General features: G+C 48.0%; 1 long non-coding RNA gene across 1 annotated transcript; it reads right to left on the bottom strand.

Annotated features, from left to right (window-relative positions):
* Positions 1-12585: 12585 nt before the first annotated feature.
* Positions 12586-19275, bottom strand: LOC119803785. Its single transcript, XR_005283725.1, has 3 exons — positions 19168-19275; positions 18223-18483; positions 12586-12722 (listed from the first exon to the last, which is right to left on the bottom strand). It is a non-coding gene; the product is annotated as an uncharacterized LOC119803785 (long non-coding RNA).
* Between the last annotated feature and the right edge of the window lie 552 nt (positions 19276-19827).

The raw sequence follows: 19827 nt of genomic DNA, 5'->3' as shown, positions 1-19827 counted from the left end.
CAGCCACGAAAAACGAGAGGGCTGGAAGAACGAGGGAACGCGTGACCCGCGTCACTGCAGCTACGGGAGTTTTCTACCAGGCTCGCAGGACAGAAGTTTCTCCACTGTCATCCAAGTGATTCTCTACGTCAATAGAAATGGCACAGGTGACGTTGAAACCGTGATGAGTCATCACGAAACAGTGAGAAAGCAAGGACAATGTTCTGGAGGAAGCTGCGCCCCAGCCCCTGGCATCCATATGCCAAAGAGTCTGGAATGTTCGGGTGGTAACTCCACCCCAAGCCCCTCCCCATCTCTCTCCACACCCTGCCACATCTCAGAACTCCCACCAAATGATGACCCCTCCCCCAGAGATGCTCAAGACCACTCCCACATGGTATTTAAACCACCTCTCCTCCCCAGAAAACAGACATGGGGTTTTCTGGTCTCTCTTTCCCGTCTGTCTCCTTTCTGGGGATCAGAAAGGGGCTGGAAAGCCACCCGGGAGCATTTTACCCATTAAACCTGGGCTTTTTCTGATTCGGTTTGATTTGGTCTGATCTGGATTGCTGTGTCAGCGGAGGGCCTTATGGGGTGCAGGAACTTTTCAGACAACCATGGGGGAAAGTGAAGAAGGGCCACACAGCCACTGCCTCTAGGATGTAAACTCGTGGGCGCATTTGGTGGTTTCTTGTGAAAAGCGGTACCCCCTTGCTGCTAATAAAGCATCCCGTGCTATGTTTGTGTTTCAGACCCAGGGACTCTTGATATTAACGCTGGGTTCTCACAAAGGAATCATTTGCGCACACACACATTTTCAGTTTCTGAGACAATCACCCAGCAGAACAGCTGTCCTGTCGTATAACGGTCAATCTCCTAAGACAAGCCGCAGCCTGCCCGTGGTGTCAGTATGATGTCAAATTATGTTTAGCAAAACGGTATCACTGGAGGAAGCCGAGTTGTGTACGGAAAGGGTCTCTCTGCTTTATTTAAGCGCACAGAACTACGACACTGTCAATTTCAGGTGTGTGTGCTGTGCATCTTGATGAGACTGTGGAGCGGTGGATCAGGTGTGTGTGTGTGTGTGTGTGTGTGTGTGTGTGCGCGTGCGCACGCGCAGTGTGTCTTGAGACTGTGGAGCGGTGGACTAACCATGAGTAAGCGACACATTAGAAAAGTAAAGCCATCCCTTTGAAGACAATTCTAATCATTCTCGATTTCTGTATTTTATCTGTGTTTATTTTCCGTTTTACACTTGTTCACTTTTGAGTCCTATCCGTGTCGTGCCCCCCCCCCAAGGAACCTTGTTTTCTTTCTTAAGGGCTAAAATTGTTCATGTAAATAATGTTGAATTGGAAAAGACTTGGGGAAAATGCTGAAATAAAAATGAGCAAAATAAGATAAATTCACATCCAATCCCACTACCCAATGGTAAGTTGAATAATATGCTATTAAAAAAATATAATACTAGCAGCTGGGAGATGGCTCGTTGTTAGTGCTTGTCACACGAGCCTGAGGACCTGAGTTCAGATCCTCAGCATCCTGGCAAAAAAGCAAGATGTGGCAGCATGTCCCTGTCACCCCAGCGCTGTGGAGACAGCATCAGCACCATCCCTGGCGCTTGCTGGCCCATCAGCCCAGCTGACTCAGCAAGTTCTCGCTGGGATCAATAAGAGACTGACTCCAAAAATAAGGTGGAGGGCCCAGGATGGGTCAGCCGGTAGAGATGCTTGTCATGCAAGTCTAGTGACCTGAGTCTGACCCCCCAGAACCCATGTAAATGAGTTCACCAACTGAGGAAGATGTGTGACATCTGCTTCGGGCCGGCACGCGTTTCTGCACACAGGGTACTTATGTCTTAGTCACAGTGTCTATTGTTCTGACCAAACATCGTGACCAAAAGTTACTTAGGAAGGAAAGGGTTTATTTCGGATACAATTCCCAGGTCTTTGTGGGGGAAGTCAGGGGAGTACTCAAGGCAGGATCCTGGAGGCAGAGACTGAAGCAGAGGCTTGCTGGCTTGTTCCCCAGGCTTGCTCAGCCCTCGGCTCTATCATGACATCCTGGACATCCTGACCAGAGGTGGCGCCAACCACAGTGAGCTGGGTCCTCTCACATTAATCACTAATTAAGAAAATGCTCCAAGGTTTGTCTACAGCCCAATCTTGGGGAGACCTTGTCTCAGTTGTGGATCCCCTTGCTAGAAGGCTAGTTTGTGTCAGGTTGACAAAATAAATAAAATAAATCAACCAACACACACATACACACAGAAAAAAAAATCAACCAGGATGACATACCACAAACATACATACACACACACAAGAAATATGCCAAAAATTATAAATCAGGTGGTGATGGCACACTCCTTTAATCCCAGCACTCAGGAGGCAGAGGCAGGTGGATCTCTGCGAGTCCTATGTCAGCCTGGTCTACAGAGTGAGTTCCAGGACAGCTAAGGCTATCCAGAGAAACCCTGTCTTGAAAAACAAAACAACACACACACACACACACACACACACACACACACTCACACAGAGAGAAATAGGCTATAACAGTTATTTTTAGTTTTTGCATTTATATTATAATTACTGAGCAAGTGGATGTGTTTATTTATTGTGTGAGTTCCCAGTGTGCTTGTGGAAGACAACTGACAATAACCAATTCTCTCCTGCCGTGTGGGTCAGCAGACTTGGCAGCAAGCTCCCTTACCCACTAAAGGCCCAAGTTTTATAACTCATTTCCCCTAAAAATAATTAGTACTTTAGAGGTCATCGAGATGGCTCTATAGGTAAAAGTCTTGTTGCCCAAGGCTGCCAATCTGAGTGTCGTTTTTGGAGGGTGTGTAGAAAGCTGGGTGCAGTGGCTTGACTCCTGGAAGGCTGTCCTCTGACCCTTGCATGTGCACCATGCCACATGTACAACCCCAAATATACAGATAGTTCTTCGGTAAAAAATGTACACGTTATTTATAACCCTGTGCCTGTGGGCTAAAACCAGTACGTGGTGTCGGTGTCGATGCCTGGATTACAGGGGCAAGTGACCGTTTTATGTTTTTGTAGATGTTGCTTCCTGTGTTTCCTCAGAATCATTGCAGTGCTTAGAGACAGCACCTTGTGATTTCAGAGACATCAAACATGGCTGCTACTTACACCTAGATTGATCCTCAGTACCAAATAAGCTGGGTATGGTGGCCCATACCTGTGATTTCAGCTCTTGGGAGGTAGATACAGGAGGATCCGAAGTTCGAGGTTACCCTCAGTTAAATGGCAAGCTGGAGACCAGCCTTGGCTACATGATGCCCCATCAGAAACCAAAAAGGAAGCTTCAGAGATTGCTCCTCCTGGATTTATGTGAGCTTTGCTTGACCTCCTGGGCCTTAGAAGTAGGTGCTCTCAAAAATTCCTCAATCTAAAGCAAAGTAAGGAAGATGGCTATGTGACTCTGTATGTCTTGGTTCTCAGCCTCGTGATGCCACAGGAGGGCCACAGCCTTCTCTTTGTGGAAGGGAGGCCACGGGCCATGCCACATGCACGGGAAGAAGTTGCTATTCCTTCTGTTCTGGGAGAGGTTGCTTTCAGCTCTGAGCAGCATCTGGCAGGCCCAGAGTCCAGCTCTCATTAGCTCAGTGGATGTGAAGATCTTGCCTTCGTGAAGTGCGCTCATCTGCTTTTGCGCTTAGATATTAGTGGATCCTTCTGTGGTGGAGGCAGATGCTGGAGACCCCAGAGCATGGGGTCACTTCTCCAGAGCTCTGCTTCTCCAGAGCTCTGCTTCTCCAGAGCTCTGCGGCTCTTTACCACGAAGTCAGAAACGGTGCTCTCCTTTTGGCAGAGACACCCCAAGCCAGCCTCAGGGCATATGGTGGTTGGCACCTACTCTTGGAAATCTGAAGACAGCTCATCAGTTTTTTTTCCCCAAGCTGAAATGGGGCAGATACTCAAACAATTAGGCTGCTAGGCTAATTTAAAACATGATAGGAAACAGATTTTAGCTTGTTAGAAGTAAAAGACTGTTTTGTTTGATCTCAGATGGAAAGTAAGACTTATTTTTTTAAATCTCAGACGGAAAATAAAGCAAGAAGTTTCACAGAATATTATCTGGAGCATAAGAAGAAAGAAGACTGGGTTGGTGAGGTGGTTTTAGTGGACAAAGGGACTCGCAGATAAGCCTGAAGACCCGAGTTCAAGCCCCAGGTCCCACACACTGAAAAGACAGAGCCAGCTCCCCACCTAAGTTGTCCTCTGATGACACGCACGACTCCCAGCAAAAAATAAATATAAGCACAGTAAAATAAGTAAAATTCCTTTAAAGAAAAAAAGGATGGTGGATCCCATGACTGTTTCTGACGGCTTTGGTCGCTACACTGGGTGATTGAAGGCAGAGTTCAGACTCGCACCTTCCAGCACTCTGTACCCTTTAGCACAGATATCAGGACAGCTGGAGTCTCCGAATGGGGCCCCGGGTCACGTCTCTACCAAGAGAAAGCAACATTAAAGATATTTCCAAGAGATATGGTGTTTCTGTCCTAGGTGCTCATTAACCTGTAACGATGGCTTCAAACGTCCCCTGTGCTACCGGAGCGCTGAATCCAAGGCTTCCGTTTTCACAAGAGGCCAAGAGTCAGAAGGGGAGTCCTCTGAGTCACCCTTGACCTTCAGGGACTAAAACGAAGAGAGGCAGTCACCCCCACAGAGCGCCGTGACTTTTGTGGACTCCTCTTCCTCCTCTGCCTCATGCCTAAAGATGCGTCTGTGCTCTGCGAACGCAGCTTCTCGTGACTCACGCCAATTCATCTGCAAGGAAGGCTGATGATGCTGATGAAAGGTTTTTGTTTTTGCTCCCCCAACAACAGGCTTTCACAACCACATAGCGTTTTCCCTTCGAGATGGCTTTTAGACATGACCTCACTAAACACCTTCAAGAGACCGGAAAAGACAGAAGAAGAGGGCTGGAAGCCCCCCCCCCCCACCCGCCTTATCAGTGCAGCGCTGTTGGAATGAAGACCGGGAGGAGGCAGGCAGCAGACCCCTGCCCCACAAGTGTTTATTTCGTTTGGGAGTGTCTCTTGAGGCTTTTCCATCTGCTCTCAGGTGGAAAGTGGGAGACAGAATCAAACGATCTACACAAAATCTTTTAGTTCCTTGGGCCTCTGGGGTCCTGAATGAGCGAAGGTCCTTAGTAAGGTGGTGAGGGACCCATCTTTGCATCTTTAAAACCTGGGCCTTCCAGATTCCCGGAATGTGCGTCCCAATTGCTCTTCTGGTGACCGAAATTCTTCCCCAATCAAAAAGACTCTCAATAGCCCATCCCAATGCTCCAGGGTGAGTCCTGCCTTCTGCTAGGGACCCTTGGGGTTGAGAAGCAACAACAGGCAGCCCCAAGCCAGGAAGCGTAACATGGCAGGCACACGCTTCCCAGGCAGGATCTTAGAAGCGCAGGGGTGGCACTAGCTGGGGTTGGCGCACCTCAGATGTGGGGGAGCTGGGTATAATGAGATCTCTGAGCAATAGATGGTAAGAAATATAAGAACGTCTGAGCAAGACTATTTCAACCCCTGCTTGTCCAGTGGTGTGGGAGGTCCTTCTGTCTATGTGTTGCTTTTATTGGTTGATGAATTTAAAAAAAAACTGTCTTGGCCTGTTGATAGGGCAGAACTTAGGTAGGCAGGGAAAACTGGACTGAGTGCTGGGAGAAGGAAGGCAGAGAGAGGGAAGCCATGGATCTGCTGCCAGAGATAGATGTGCCGAAACTTTGCCAGTAAGCCCCTGTCACATGGCGATACACAGATTAATAGAAATGAGTTAAATTAAGATGTAAGAGTTAACCAATAAGAAGCTCGAGCTAATGGGCCAAGCAGTGATTTAATTAATACAGTTTCTGTGCAATTATTTTGGGGCTGAGCAGCCGGGAACGATCAAGTGGCCTCTCTCCTTGCAACAGCCCAAACTTTCCCAAGAAGCCATTGTTTTTCTGTGGTTTCTTTCCAGATGTCTTCACGAGACTGGGCCATGGCTTTGTTTGTCACGGAGTTCTAGCCAGCTTGGCCACACAGGCCTTTATAGTTGTTCTTCCTTATTCTCTGCCTCATTCCTCATTTGCTCTGGAATTCTACCCTAAAATGAAAATTAGCACATCAAATTTTCACCTTAGTTTCTGTTTTCTATAGAAGCCTTCCTAGGACATTGTCATGGGAGCAACCACAGAGGGTAGACCTCCAGAGATAAGCTTGGGTTTCCACTGCTGGTGGTAAACCATTGGGCCACCCTCTGATCTGCAATGATATTGTAACAGCTGAAATACTTATCTGGCCTTGATCGGCTTGTGGCGTCGTCAGAAGAAGCCAAGATTCTGTCATTTGAAGTGGTTATTGCTATAATGTGATCAGTACAGGAACAATGGTGGCATGAGAGGTTTTGTAATGTTGTTTTTGGTGACACTTCAGAGCAAAGGGGCAAGAATCTTTCTCTATGAATCCTCAGGCTCCACACTCCACTGAGTTCCTGTCTCTTCCCCTTTATATTCCTCTCTCCACCCAGCCATATTGCTCCTGTCTCCACCTCCCTAGTGCTGGGATTAAAGGCACGGGTTCCCAAGTGCTGGAATCACCTCTGTGTGAGCTCTGTTTCTCTTTTAGACAGATTCAATCTTATGTAACCCAGGGTGGCCTTGAACTCACAGCCGGTATAGCTGACTAGTGTGGCTGCTTTGCCCTCTGGTCACCAGGCAAGCTTTATTTATTAAAACACAAATAATATACTTCTCGCTATAGAAGAGAGCAGAGAGGTTCCTGGGAATCCTAGCCACAACGTGTAAGTTAAGAAATCCCTAACATGAGGGCGGTTCCAGTCATGTCTTCAGTCAGGTGCTCTGTCCCTAAGCTGGTCCTGCTGGAGCCGTGTCCAGATTCCAGCATCAATTCTAGGAACAAGAGCCTGTGAGTGCCGCCCTGAGAGTGTGCCATAAACCAGCCAAGAATCTCAAGTGCTCCCCAGAAGCGTCAAATCGTGTCGTGTTGAGGCTGCTCATCAAGTTCCTCCAAAACCTGCAACATTGCCAAGGATGGAGCCGACCTGCCAAGCAGAAGCTGCTTGGAGCTGCAACGCTGAGTGGAGCAGAGAAGAAAGCTTTTACCTTTGCACGTGCTAAATAAAAGTGTGTGTGTATGTATGCATGTGTGTTAGTGTATGTGTGTGCATGTTTGTGTGTGTTAATGTGTGTATGTGTATGTATTAGTGTATGTGTGTGCATGTGTGTGTTAATGTGTGTATGTGTTAGTATGTGTGTATTAGTGTATGTGTGTGCATGTGTCTGTGTTAGTGTACATGTGTGTTAATGTATGTCTATGTGTTAGTGTATGTGTGTGTGCGCACGCACGTGTGTGTGTGTGTGTGTGTGTGTGTGTGATATGGTGTAGGCACGTTTGTACACATGTAACAGTAGTCCAGGCTAAAGTGAAGAAGAAATTTTACTTTGCCCCTCAAGAGAACCAAGAAAGACCAAGTGGGAAGATGCAGGAAAGAATAAAGATCCACAAGAGCTTGCTGAGACGTGAACCTAAGAGGAGGAGGAGAAAAGAGGGTGCAGACTCTGCTCATTACGGAAATCTCTAGGCTACGAAATCACTGGATTGAGAGTTAGAAGGCCAGGAAGGCTGGCCTTGGGGTATGACCGTAAAAATCATGACCCAGGATCAGAGAAGCATCCAGTCTGTGGAAGTCAGGATTCAGTGAACTAACCCGAGTGTTTCTGCAGTTGGTGGCCCCTCCATCTTTGTATTCTAAGCATGCAACTATGTGATGAGCTTTGAGAAGACTCAACAGATATTTGAATGACAAGTAATTATTTTTAAAAATTGTGGAGAAGTTGTTTTAAGCATTCAAGGATTCAAACTTTACCAGGCTGGATAGTTCTAGTAAAAATCTGGTTTTCCCCATCAGTTCCATACATGTATATAAAAGTACATATGTATATGGATAAATTGGAGATTAGAGGGTAGGGAAGCAAGGAGGGGGGAAGAGAGAAAGAGAGAGAGGGAGAGAGAGAGTGAGAGAGGAAGAGGGAAAGGGAGAGAGAGACAGAGACAGAGAGACAGAGTGAGAGAGAGGGAGAGAGAGGGGAGAGAGAGAGGGAGAGAGAGGGGAGAAAGAGAAAGGGAGAGAGAGAGAGACAGAGAGACAGAGTGAGAGAGAGGGAGAGAGAGACAGAGATAGACAGAGACAGAGAGACAAAAGGACAGAGAGAGACAGAGAGAAAGACAGAGAGAGAGACGACAGAGAGAGAGAGGAGAGAGAGGGGGGAGGGGGAGGGGGAGGGGGAGAGGGGGGAGGGGGGAGGGGGAGAGGGAGAGGGAGAGGGAGAGGGAGAGGGAGAGGGAGAGGGAGAGGGAGGGAGAGAGAGAGGGAGAGGGAGAGGGAGTCAGTGTGTTAGTGAAGTGGGGTTGAGGCCCAGGAAAGGGGGCAGCTGAACTGTGAAAGTGGTCTGTTGGCAGGAAGCTGCCTTTGTGGGAGCGGAAAGCATTTAGCTTTTGTTTTGGTCTGTTTTGTTTTTCTTCTATTTAGACCTTCAACTAGCTGGATGAAGCCCACCTACATAAGGGAAATAATCTTTTCTCAAAATCTGATTTAAGTGTTAGTTACACATTAAAAAACATACTCCAACAGAAGCATTTAGATTGATATTTAACTAAATGTTGTAATCTAACTGGATTTTCATTTGTTTTCTGCGCTGAGACATTGAGTGTATTTGCTGAATATGGGAGAGGAGGAACTGGATTTCTACAGAACACCTTTATATAATGGATTTGTTTCTCTGGGCAGTCTCCACATAGTGTCTGATCCTAAGTGTCACAGGCCAGCGAACATCCTAAAGTTTGTGAAGTTTAGTTAGAGGGTGACAGTTTCCCTGGCTTTCCCAGGGCTTTTGGGATGCTGACATTGAACGCTCCATGTTCACAGGATCCTCCTGTCTTGGGAAAGCCAGGACAAAGATGGCTGTAACGTGTGCCATGCTGAACTGCGCCTGCGCCGTTTCCACCCCACCCCCCCACCCCCCCCCCCCCGCTCCCCTCCAGGAGCTGAGAAATAAGATAATTATTGTTTGAGCAGATGGAAATTGTCTTCTGGGGTCGCTCATCCTCACTGGCAGAAATGCTAAAATAAGCAGGTGGCCAACCACACAGTGTAGCCCCTGAGTGACGGGGTTCATGCCCTTGCATGAGGCACCCAGCAAGGCCTGTGATTGGCTCTGGTCTCCCGTAGGTCATAGGAGTATCCATGACAACAGGGAGGGGTCCTCTAGGTGTTGAGAGCCACCCCTGTCTGGCCATGTTATTCCATCTGAGCGAAGACACGGAGCTATCACCTGCATATGGCTCTTGTTTACTTCCTGGACCCATTCGCTCAACCGGTATGTAGAAGTACTTGGGCTGTTCTAAACTGAGTTTGAAGCCGTAGGTAAGAGTCACCGCGTCTCGGGAAGATGCCTACCGGGAGAGCTAGGATGGCACTGATGTCTTGAGGACCCCCCTTTCCCGTTAGCCAAAGCAGCGCCCTCAGTTAGTTTCCACATTGGGCACCCACACCAAACTGCTCAAAGGAAGTATGTGCTCTACTAAAACTGTGTTAAAATAAGACATAGGGTAGAGAACAGGTAGAATGTTCTATCTCTGTAGACACGGTCGCGGATGCTTTAAACTCGGGCATTAAACTGAACCCACTGTCTTCAGCTGCATAAACATCTCTGCCCTTTCCTATCCTGTCCAAACACAGAATCCCTCTAGCTTCCTGCCCTCTTTAAATGTAAGGAGCGAGAGCTTCCAGGAAAATTCACGCGCTGTCGTTTTCTAACTGTCTGACTGTGACCAGGGGACATTTGGAGCCTCTGTGGGTTCGGCTTAGAGCACGGGAGATGGCGCAGGGAGAAAGTAGGCTTCCTGCCAGGGCGGCTGACGGCACAATCCCCCTCTGGATCACAGTCCACTCCGCATCCCTCCCCTCTCAGCACTCCCTACAGTCCGCTTTGTTCTGGTTTGGGGAGCCCCTCATGTTCTGGCAGAGAGATCCTGGGGAACTACTGAAGAGAAGCCATGGGCTTATGGAGGGAGGGCCGGCAGAGGATGCCGGAAGTGACAGCTTACATTGCCTTGCTGCCCCCGAATCTCCTCCCTCCTTTTGGATTTGAAGTTCCACTTTCTTTTACGTCATGGTCCTGTCGCAGCCTGGGTTTAGGTTCTGAGACAGGGAAGGGACGTTGGCTAGAAGAAATGAAGTGTCCGTCTGCCAGATGAGTTCCACACAAGCGGCTAGTCCCAAATAACACCAGCCATCCTTATTTACACATCAAAAACAAACATGCTTTTCCGTACTAACAATTTTCCCATCCGCCAGTGCTAACCTCTGGCAAAAATATGCCCCCCACTTTACATCAAAACATCGTTTAAACAGAAAACAACACTTGCCATTTTGCTAGCTTGGCGAAATATGAAACCAGGTACATCCTGTCTAAACTAAAAAGCGATAAACATAGGCACACCTTTTCAAGAACGATAATATCATTTAAAACTGAACAAACCATCTTTATGGAAAAAGGGGTGAATTGCCTCCAATCCTGTCAGCACTGAATCGGGACAGCTCCCAGGGTCTGGAGTGGCAGCTGGCACCCTCCAGACAGGAAACCTGAGAAGCCTCAGCTTCCAAAGAATTTTAGGGGAAAATATTTTAGAAAAAAAAATAGGGTTTGCAGGAATGAGCACATCTGTCCCATGTGTGGCTGACAAAGTGACACTAAAAACCGCCGAGAGAGTCATCAATATTGTGAGAGAGAAGAAAGCTGCAGGGTCCCAGCAATGGTCCTCACCGAGTGAGACTGTCCCCATGGGCTTTCGCATCCTCTGGAGACCCGTTGGATAAGCACTCACGCACTGGTCCGAAATCAGGCTGCATGACCCCCAACCCTTTATACCTCCCACCTAACCCAGCTTGGTTTGCTTTCTATTGCTGTAATAAAGCACCATGCCCAAAAGCTACTTGGGAAATAAAGAATTTATTTCAGCTTACTATTTATACTCCTTCATGGAGGGAAGTCAGGGCAGGAACTCAGGGTAGGAACTGAAGCAGAGACCAGAGGAGTGCTGCTTACTGGCTTGCTCTCTGTGGTTTGCTCAGCCTGCTTTAGAGCACCTAGGACCCCCTGCTAAGGTGTAGCACTGCCCACGGGAGGCTGGGCTCTCCCATGACCATCATAGCCAAGGGAAGAGCCCAGAGTTGCCAAAAGACAAGTCTGATGGCAGCCATTCCTCAAGTGAGATTCCCAGACATGTCTAGGTTTGTGTGAACTTGACAAGATCAACTAGCACACCCTCTTGTGTGTGCGTGTATGTGTGCTCACTTGTGTGTGGAAGCCTGAGGTCAGCGTTAGGTGGCTTCTAGATTACCTTCCATCTTCAGTTTTTGAGAACCTGGAATCCATCTGTGTCCACCTACCCCCAGCACTAGGGCTACAGGTGTGCACCGCCACAGATGCAGGGTCGCAGGTGCACACTGTCACAGATACAGGGTCACAGGTGCACGCTGTCACAGATGCAGGGTCACAGGTGTGCACCACCAAGGTGCAGGGTCACAGGTGTGCACCACCACAGGTGCAGGGTCACAGGTGTGCACCACCACAGGTGCAGGGTCACAGGTGTGCACCACCACAGGTGCAGGGTCACAGGTGTGCACCACCACAGGTGCAGGGTCACAGGTGTGTACCGCCACAAATCCAGGCCATGTTTTTACACTGGAAGCCTGTACTCTACCCCACCAGCTCTCTGAAACTGAGAACCTTACTAGAACCCCTGTCCTGCTACCTTACTGGTAGCTTCCATTCTTTGGTGTGCCAGTGTTGCCCTGGCACATAGCGAGGCAGATGCCAGGTTTTCTATCTTCAAAGATCTGCCTCAGAGAGTCGGATGTAAGCCCAGGCTTTGCTTGTTTGACTTTGATACCTTGAGAGAATTCTGATAAACAACCAGGATGAGCGACTTCTCTGAACAGCGTGGAAAAAAGAACTGACTTCATTAGAATCTCTTTATTGGAAAATACGAAGCAAATTTTGTAATCAGTAGTGGAATGGAGCATGGGAGAATTTTATGAGACTTGAATGAAAGATGCACAAAGTCAGAAGCATCACGTGGAACTACCAGGAAGCGGATCGGATGCAGCCCACGCAGGAGTTGGTCCTTAGGGAACAGGGAGTGGAAGTGATGTGTAGAGAACCTGACACGGGGAGGCAGAGAGAGTGTACAGAGATGGAGCCTCACAGGACAAAAAAGACATAGAAAGAACAGAGGTGGGGACGGGAGAGGACCGGTCTGTAGGAAGATAGGGAGGGGTAGTGGAGATCTCCGTCTGGACCATCCCCCAAACTAGGAATCTCTGTCACATCACCCATCTCCTCCCGTCACTCACCCTCTGCCCACGGCTCTGAGATGCAGTTTTCTTCTCCTGCCGCCTTGATTCAGTTTCCTCCAGCGACTGGTTCTTCTGCCGTGGTCTCCTTCAGCCTGTGCCCAGTACAGTGTGATGACTCACCCTGCTCCATCCTTTGGAGGGCAAAGGGCTAGGTCTTTTCTATCTGCCTGGCATCCTGTTTTCATCTGCAACATCTGGCTTCCAGCAGATCTGATGTTTCCTGGCACGGCGTGTCCGGCCTTTGCTCCTGTGGTTCTTCGCCTTTTCTTCTGTTTGGCAGCCTCCTCCTAAAGCCTTCAAAATCCAAATCAAAAAATGACCAGGGCTGGGGAGGTGGCTCAGTGAACGAAAGCACCTGTGGTCCAAGCCTGGCAAGCTGAATCCAATCCCCAAAACCCATAGGGAGGGGGAGGAGAGAAGCAGGTCCACACAGTTGTTCCCTGACATCTACTTGCATGCACGCACTCACCCAATACACACACACAAGCACACACACACACATGCACACATGAGCAGACAGACACATAGACACAAGCACACACACAAGCACACACACATCCTACCACCACCACTAGTGATGATAATATAAAGCCTCTCAGGGGCTGCTGCCTTTATCCATTGCTCCCCAATGGTTCACAAGGACAGTTTCTTTCCTTTCCACATTAATTCTTAAAGAATTGTCCCCAAAACAGCAACTCTGGGCTGATGAGATGGCTCAGTGTAAAGAAGCCAGCCAGCCACCAATGTGATGGTCTGAACTAGGAGGAGAGAACTGGCTTCTGCAGGCTGTCCTCTGGCTTCCTCAGACACACCATGGCACCCTCCACACACACACACACACACACACACACACACACACACACACACACACCATAAACAAACAGACATTTACATTATTATTATTATTATTGTTTTTTTAGAGATAGGGTTTCTCTGTATAGCTTTGGAGCCTGTCCTGGAACTCATTCTGTAGACCAGGCTGGCCTTGGACTTACAGAGATTCACCTGCCTCTTCCTTCTGAGTGCTGGGATTAAAGGCTTAAGCCAACACCACCACGACCTGGCAAATAATTTAGTGATTTAATCACTAAATTAAATGTAAGCAGCTGGACACAGAAGTGCAGGCTGGTTTGGGCTTTTTTTTTTTTTTTTTTTTTTTTTTTTTTTTTTTTTTTTTTTTTTTTTTTTTTTTTTGGTTTTTCGAGACAGGGTTTCTCTGTAGCTTTGGAGCCTGTCCTGGAACTAGCTCTTGTAGACCAGGCTGGTCTCGAACTCTCAGAGATCCGCCTGCCTCTGCCTCCCGAGTGCTGGGATTAAAGGCGTGCGCCACCGCCGCCCGGCAGAAGTGCAGGCTGGTAATCCCACCAGGTACCGAGGACATAAACTGAATCCAGAAGATTGAACCTTCAAGTTCTACGATCAGTTCGGACAATGCAGTTTCACAAAAATAAAAAACAAAAATCTGAAGTTTAAAAACGAAAGGAAAAAAATCGTGTACAATAGTTGATTTTCTTTGATCAGAACCAGCCGGTATCCAAAATTGATTTGGAAAGAAACCTATTCCCCACGGATGTTGGAACCCTCGTGATGCAGAAATGCACACGCAAGGAGCTGGCACTGTGCTCATTTCGTTCCTCTGGAAAGTGACAGCAGATTCAAGAGAGGCATCCCAGTAGCCCAGATGGAGGTGCTGAACTTGGAAACCTCGAGTGGCCGAGTTCGACGTGAGGGCCTGCTGAAAGTTAGTTCTAGGACTCATGAACCTAGCTGCTTCCCTGGCTGAAGAAATGACTGACAGTCTTGAATTAGATGGCAAGTCTCTTCATTTTGGTTGTGATTTCCACTTGCTGGTGTCAGAAAACAGGTAGGAACGGATTGCTGCCAATCCAAAGGAGAAAGGCTAGGCTGAGCTTAGCACCGTGAAGGATTCAAAATTGACGTAAGGCAACTGTTTCAAGCCCTCACACACCCTTGGAAGCTAGCGCGCCACCTCTCCTCAGGTGAGGCCTCAGAGGAGCGGATAACGTTTGCCATCTGGAGTGGAGTGCGCGGTCCTCTAACACTCTAGCTGGGTACTTGAAGTGCATCATGGGAGATGATGATCATGGGCACAGGGAGAGCATCCTGGGGCTGGGAGAAGAGGGTATCACTCCAGCGGGGAATGTGCTACAGCCGTCACACTCAGAACACGTCCCCAAGGCCTCTCCCCTCAGGAGTCCTGACAGAGGAAAGATTCTCCATGCAGCCCTAACACTGAGAAACCCCCTCGAGTCTTCTCCTTCTGTGGTGTCCACAATCCCGGCAACCCTAAAGCCATGGATGTTGTCCTTGATTGCTGAAGGGCAGCCTTTCTCCAGCCAGCTCGCAGGGCTCCCGTCTTGCTAGCCACGAAGCTCCTGAGGCGTCAGAAACCCTTAGAGCCATTTCCTGCCACACTTGTGGCTGTGATTCCAGTGTTTTCCACATCTGTTTTTCACACTGAAGCTCTGAGACCAGCTCACTGCCTCCCTCCCTGTGGTTGGAAAAGGAAGCATGGATCTGGTTGGTACTTCAAACAGGCCGGAGCCAAAGTTTGACTTTTGTGCTACTGTTACTTTAAAAAGAAGTGTGTGTGTGTGTGTGTGTGTGTGTGTGTAGACCAAAGGTCAACCTCTGACATTGCTCCTCAGGAGCCATCCATCTGGTTTTTTTAGTTTGTTTTGAGACAGAGTCTCCCCTTGGTCTGCACGGACTAGGCTGGCTGTTCAGCAAGGCCCAGGAATGCCCTTGTCTCTGCCTCTCTACCACAGAGATTACACATGGATGCCACCATACCCTGCTTTTTATGGAGGTCCCCATGCCTATAAGGCAGGCATTTGCTGGCCAAGCCACCCTCCCGGCCCTAATCCTCATGAGAAAAGAAAAAGCCATTAGATATTTTAGGGGAGTGGAGACCCATCTCTATGAAACACATTTCTACCACATGGGGAACACCTGTTAGAACCCAGCTCGTGGTGTGAGAAATGTCTCAGATCTGGGGAAGGATGATAAGGATCACACAGATTTAAGGGCACAGGAGAAGATCTGAAAAGCCATAGAATCAAGCAAACTCAGTTTAGGAGGACCACAGTCAAGCTGTCTTCAGAAGTGATACAGCCAGACATCCGCACTGGAGACAAGCCCTGATCCTTAACACTGCTTTGCTTCCGGGTCGCGGAACCTTCATTTACAAATTGATGTTTCTGATGCCTTCTGAATAATACTGCTAAGCAATACATCAAGTTGAGCTGCACTGGAATCCCAATCTTGCCTCTCCATTGCTGTTTGAGCTCGAATACTGGAACACCCCCGAGTCTCCGTCTCCTCGTCTCTAATGTGGTGACAATAATAACCATCTTGTGAGGACTTTCTCAGAAATACAACCAGGTCTGTTCACTCTGTTTACCACGACGACGCTCTGATGCTTCGTGTTGAAAACCAGCGACTCCCATGCCTACCCCGCCTCCTCTCCATAGCTGATGTCTTCCAGTCGCAGACAAAAGTTCAAGCACCAACCGGTCTGCTTCAAAGGATCTCATTACCGTGGAGGGCGTGCTCTAGTCTGACTTGCCTGATCTAGCAATTGGAATAAAAGTGAGAGGAAGGAGCACGTCTTAAATTGGTGTCTTGGTTTTAACCTACTACGGCCACTGTTCACTGTTGATATATAGAACACATATATCATATATGTATATGTGTGTGTGTGTATATGTGTTGTATGATGAACTAAAATAAGACATGAGCAAATGCGCCGCACCTGTAGGCACCTATACAGACCTGTAAAGAGAATTTTCAGTAACTGCCTAATTTAGATGCCTTGTACCAAGCTTGTAAGTGAAATGCCAAAATGCTGTTGAAAAGTAGAATCTTGCCAGAGATAGGTCAGATGCAGTTTCTTTAATGAATTATTCTGCAAAATAGCAGGCATAAGAACAGCAAGCCACAGAAAGTGGGAGTGTCGTAGAAACATGCATTCAGGAAGAAGTTCCCAGGCCTGTCAGGATAGTAAAAATAAAAGTGAACACTGGGAAGATTGATTTTTTTTTTTTCGAGACAGGGTTTCCCTGTAGTTTCTAGAGCCTGTCCTGGAACTAGCTCTTGTAGACCAGGCTGGCCTCGAACTCAGAGATCCGCCTGCCTCTGCCTCCCGAGTGCTGGGATTAAAGGCGTGCGCCACCACCGTCCGGCCACTGGGAAGATTGAAATCATTTTCTTTCTCTATGTTTTGTTCTATGTTTATATCTGACCATGACATAAAACAAAGATACCTTAAAAATATACCATTTTTTTTGTTTTGTTTTGTAAGGGCAGGGCACTGGGCTAGCAATACAGGGAAACTGGATCGAGCAACAAGCAAGCAGTTCTTTAGGAAATCTGATATCCCAAGGTCAAAACTCCAAGTCCAAGACAGCACCAAAAAGGCCAAACTATAATTGAAATGGCTGAGTTTAAACATTATACATTTTTTTACTCAATTAAAAAAAAAACACAGCTTATTCTAAATCTTCAAAGTAGTAGAAAAAGTCAGTTAGTCCTTAGTCATGTTGTAATTGCTGTTCTCTGGTAAATCTTATATAAAAATTAGTAGTGATGAAGTCGTGACCAAAATGTGTTTCAATATCACCATTATCAATGGGGAGATAGTCAATCAACCAGCTATCATTTTTATTTTCTTTATCCCTATCATTCATTTTGAAAAAAAAAAAAAACAAAAAAACATTTAGCGTGGGGGATCAAATGAAGTCCTGAGTGGTTGTGTTTTGTTGCCATGGGCCCCGCCATTTCAAAAATCAAACTCTTAGACCATATGATGGGCAAAGCCTTCTCAGGTAGGGTTAGAGCAACAGCAAGGCAAATGCCGACGGTATGTGCAGAAATTTTCCACCGTAGCATTCTCTCGTGGCTGTTTACAGCCTGCAGACTGCCCATGGCGACTACTGAAATTAGCTAAACCCATCTCCTTGCTCAGCTGCACACCATAAACTCTGCCTCCTTATCTGTACGCAACAACGCGGCCTGCGATAACCCCGCCCCCTCGAAACTCTATACAGCAAGCATGCTGAGCGTTCAGTGCTGCGGTGTCACCATCAGAGGGACCAGACCGCCTGAACTCAGTTTTTCTGTGTCTCTGAGTTTGTCCTTCACGCCATTGCCACCCGAGTTAGGTCAGTCCCTGAAGCAATGTAGAACAAGGCAACCTAGGCTCCGAAAGAAGGCTCGCTGAGCAGCGTGAGAACCTGAATTCTGATCCCAGCACCCACATAAAAAGTGGGGTGTGGCAGTGCCCATGTGTGGTCCCAGCACCAGGGGTGCAGAGAGGCCCACCCCGGATGGAGCCTTAGGGCTAAGCAGACTCATGAACCCAGGAACTCCAGGTGCAGGAGGGGCACACCCACCGCTGCCACTGACCCCCCCGCCCCCCGGCCTCCAAACTCACCCGAATATGCATACACCCTAAACAAACGAAACCAAAACAAGCCATCTGGTGCGTATTAGCAAATAATGAATTCCTGGAAAGAGGATGAAGAAACAGCGCTATCAAAAGCTGTCAGTGGCTGCTGTTTGTCTCAAAGTTCAACATCTCACAGGAGCTAAACAGTCTCCATAGACCTGTGTTTAGAATTTTAAGACGACAGTTGTTGTATGTGTTTGTTGGCGCAGGAAGGTGCATGCGTGTCATGGCAGACAGGCGCAAGTTAAAGGGGGGCTTGCAGGAGTCGGGTCTCTCCTCCTGTCACGTGGGCCTTAGGGACAAAAGACCTACACACATCCTTACCTGACGATCTCTGCTTCCGGCCCAGACATTCTCATTCTTAACAGCAGAAGATAGCACAGTGTCTTAGATGAGCTTCCTTTCCTGAGCTTCTGATCCCCTTTCCAGGTGCGACTCCAGCTGAATCCGCACGTCTTTCCTCCAGTGTTGCCATGACTCCTGGGGCGTGGCCGTACGGCACTACCTCCCACGCACTTGCGGTTCTAGATCTAATCCACAGATATCTGTAGATCATTCGTTGATAGACTGAGATATCAGAGTGGCCTGGGAGGAGGGGTGTAGTTTATGTAAAATCAGTATTCTGTAGCCGGGTGGTGGTGGCGCACGCCTTTAATTCTCGCACTCGGGAGGCAGAGGCAGGCGGATCTCTGTGAGTTCGGGGCCAGCCTGGTCTATAAGAGCGAGCTAGTTCCAGGACAGGATACAGAGATACTCTTTTATTCTTGTTTTATTCCTTATTGACTGTGGAATCTTCCTCTCCTGCTGAAAAACTTGAACTCACAGATCTTTTTTTTTTTCTACTAAACCTTTCCCCCATTTTCATATGATATGCTGGCTCTTTCCTCAGTGTCCTGGCGCTTCCCCTGACCTCCATGAAATGTTAAAGCCTTGCTACCCTGCAGAGAAGTCAGCCGCATCAGCAAGGACTCTGCAGAGTAAGTCTTGCCCTTATAGGGTTGAATGGGACTCAGTAAGCAGTCTGCTGTCTGTCTCTTTCTAGAGCTTTCTATCTCTAGGCTTACCTCCCAATCCCAAAAATGGAATCAGGACCGGGTGCCCTGATTGGTTGTCCAAACACATGAGTTCAAAGCAGAGGTCATTAAAAAAAAAAAAGTGTGTATAGACCGTGGTTTAGGGATTCCTCCCAACAAGGCCTAAAATGAATTGGGAACATGGCCACCGCTCCAAAAAGTTCTAACCTCACATCCCAAATCTTCAGAAACTCACCTTGAAAATCTGTTTCAGCTGCAATAAGCACGTAGGAAGGACATACTACTAAGAAAGCCCGTCATCTCTAGGTGAGAAACTCGGGGTTTCAGCTGTGCTACTGAGTAAATTTCGTAAGGGGCGTAAACAAGCCCTAAACAATGCCCGTCCTGAGCCAGCGGTTACACAATGCAGCGCGCAGCAGAGGTGACCAGGCTCCGCTTTTCCCAGGTTGGCTTGGTCCCACGGTGTTCTCAGGGGGTAACCTGACCTTGAGTTTAGTGCTGGCACTATTTACGTGAGCTAATTGCCTGCCACCAGATAGCGTTCAGCTGGTTATCTCCGAGGCAAAGAGCAGCACTGTTGGAAGTCCCCATTGAGGGCCTTAAGTGGGGCATGAGTCCAGCCAACTGACACGGGGAGCTGAAGACAACGGAGTCACTGTGTGTCTACTCTTGGCCCTGTGCCTGAAGCGCACAGTGTCAGGGAGCCAATCTGGAGATCCCGCCCTTTGCAGAAAGATCAGCTGTCTGGATGATTTAATTGGGTTTTCCCCCTGTTAATCCTGTATGTAACCCATTGTTAACGCTATTAAGAAGCATCCTGTGGAAATTTGTGGAAACGCTATAGCAGTGGTTCGAAATCTAAACACCGGGAGCTCAGCCTGTTCTGATGATGTCA

This window comes from Arvicola amphibius, chromosome 18 (genome assembly GCF_903992535.2).
Source record: "Arvicola amphibius chromosome 18, mArvAmp1.2, whole genome shotgun sequence".
NCBI lineage: Eukaryota > Metazoa > Chordata > Mammalia > Rodentia > Cricetidae > Arvicola > Arvicola amphibius.
The sequence above is the reverse complement of the archived record's forward strand: the minus strand, read 5'-3'. Positions and strand labels throughout refer to the sequence as shown.